Genomic DNA, 2,839 nt, shown 5'->3' with positions numbered 1-2,839 from the left:
TAAATGTAAATCTGTTTTTTTAACTTTGCAGACTCATTTACCCACTCCAGTGACAGCGATAAAAAAAGATCATGGCTTTAAAGAGATTGCATTACATTTTGTTTTTTGCTACATTAACAACTTTTCCAACTCTGATTCTCTGCAGGACCAACACGGACATCAGTTTAGACTGAAATCCAGTTCCGACGGCATACGCAACATGTTCAAGCTGGCACGGAGGCATCTTTCTTTCAGCTTAACGAGTGAACCGTCAACTCGTTCAAACAGACGTTAAAGTCTGTTTGGCTCGACACCACCGAACAGAGGCAGCAATATAACATCACTAACATTAACAGTGCAGTGAATCCTGCTTGTGCCGTGATATTCAGGAATGCAAACCGAGCAGCATCACTGACTTTCAGCCTGTTGTGTTTGTGGATATATGACTGACTTTAATTATCCATAAAATCATCACATTCTCTGTAAGATTAAGGTCGACTATTGAACAGAGAATATTTTAAAGTAAAGGCTTTAAAACCAAGTTAGTACAAACATCACTAATGTCACATAACTTTGCCGACATGTGGCCAACAGTAATGTTTTAATGTTCTTCATTATTAAACATTTGCACATAAATAAGTGACATAATATTCAGTAAGGCAAGGCAAGTTTATTTATATAGCACAATTCAACAACAAGGTCATTCAAAGTGCTTTAAAGAGACATTAAAAAACAAAAACAAATAAAAAGCCTGATTTATTAAATTGATTAAAAAGAATTTAAGCTTAAAAGTGTGGATTTGGTGCTTTATTCAAATGCAGCTGAGAACGGGTGAGTCTTCAACCTGGATTTAAATAAACTGAGTGTTTCAGCTGATCTGAGGCTTTCTTGGGGTTTGTTCCAGATATATGGAGCATAAAAGCTGAATGCAGCTTCTCCGTGTCTGGTTCTGACTCTGGGAACTGATTAAAAAAAAACGGATCCAGGTGACCTGAGGGATCTGGAAGGTTCATACTGGGTGAGGAGGTCACTGATGTATTTTGGTCCTAAACCATTCAGAACTTTATAGACCAGCATCAGAACTTCAAAGTCTATCCTCTGACGGACAGGCAGCCAGAGTGAAGACCTCAGAGCTGGACTGGTGTGGTCCACTTTTTTGGTCTTAGTGAGGACTCGAGCAGCAGAGTTCTGAATGAGCTGTAGTTGTCTGACTGATTTTTTAGGTAGACCTGTAAAGATGCTGTTACAGTAATCAAGCCTACTAAAGATGAATGCATGGACTAGTTTTTCCAGGTCCTGTTGAGACATCATATCAGTACTTACTTTTAAATGTTTACTCTTTGGCTGCTCCACTTCCACCGTTTTTTTTTGGCAAAATTATCCATGCAATCTGGGATATGTTGGGCCACGAAGTCTACACCGACACATCCTTAAAATTCAGGGAAATGAAGGACGCATTTGAGGGCCGCATTCCGAGCAGCCTTTGAATTGGGACAGCCTTCGTCACGTTGCTGTGACGTAATCGGCCTTAAAATGCGGCCTTTAAGGCTGCAGACCCTGAATTGGGATACAGACCAGGAGTGACATGTTTAGCCACATGTTCTCCTTAAGTTGCTGGCTGTCTGAGTGGTGTCCAAGAAACGATGTGGGCTTCATAGATAATTGGCAAATCTTCTGGAGGAAACCTGGTCTTGTTAGGAGAGAGGGCATCGATCCCACTTTGGATGGAGCAGCTCTCATTTCTAGAAATATGGACAAATTTATTAAACCCCCTAAAATATGACTATCCAGAGCTGGGACCAGGAAGCAGAGTTGCAGTCTTACACGCCTCTCTGCAGCTTCTCTCCTCCTGAAACGACAGCCTCAACACAGCATTTAATCTGTTATTAGACTATTAAATATTTCACTTTAATGTTGCAACTATGCGGTCACTTCTGTCTTTAAACAAAATATTTTCCAGTTACAGAAATCATGAAATCCAAACTAAAGTGTTACTGTTGCTTTATGCATTTTATATAAATAACCGATGATGGTACTAACATGAAGGAAGAGAAAGTTACAGGTTGCATCCTTTGAGTTTGTCTCCGTGTCTTTGGGTGATTTTCAGAAGGACAGATGTTTCTGTTCAATTCTTAAATCAATTTTTTCAAACACAAACACTATTTTAAAGCCTCTAAAGAGTAAAATATTAATGATAATTATGATAACAGTAATAAAAACAAAAGCTCTCAGATCCATCAAACCAACTAGCAGAGAGAACAATAAGTTAAGAGAAAACTTTAACCTTGTAGACTTCATTATGTTCCAGCTGCTCTACAGACGCTGTGACCTCGAACTTAAGCAGGTCGTAAAGTATGTGCAACTCAATAACTTCATAATTACACCCTGTGGTATTTAGGCAGCAGAACAACTAAGAATAACAACTACAAATAATGTTTTTAGGTTTCTGTTGTACTGCAAGGTTCTGTACAGGAGAACCAAACCAAGAGCAAATATTACGTCTCATTTACACCTGAGCACGAAGAGCCATCAAAATTTAGCAAATTTAATAATCTTTGTTTAGATGGTCTGGTCTGGTCCTTTATTTATACACTTCAGTGAGTGTTTGTTCCATACATTAAAATGTGGAGGTGTACGTGTGTGTGTGTGTGTGTCAGAGTGTGACCCCATAAACGACTTCCCTAAACCTGCTGGTCTGGAGGTCCAGCAGTTCATCTAAACAAAAGGCACTTAGACTAAGACAGATATAACTACATTAATCCTACCGTAAAACAATAAGACAAGGTACAACCTTTCCCATGCTCCTAGGATGTGTGGGTGAACGCCAGAACACGTGTTGTTACAGAATGTTACAGACCTC

Source organism: Neolamprologus brichardi, chromosome 9 (assembly GCF_056152115.1).
Source record: "Neolamprologus brichardi isolate AB-2024 chromosome 9, ASM5615211v1, whole genome shotgun sequence".
Classification (NCBI taxonomy): domain Eukaryota; kingdom Metazoa; phylum Chordata; class Actinopteri; order Cichliformes; family Cichlidae; genus Neolamprologus; species Neolamprologus brichardi.
This window is presented reverse-complemented; position numbering follows the sequence as displayed.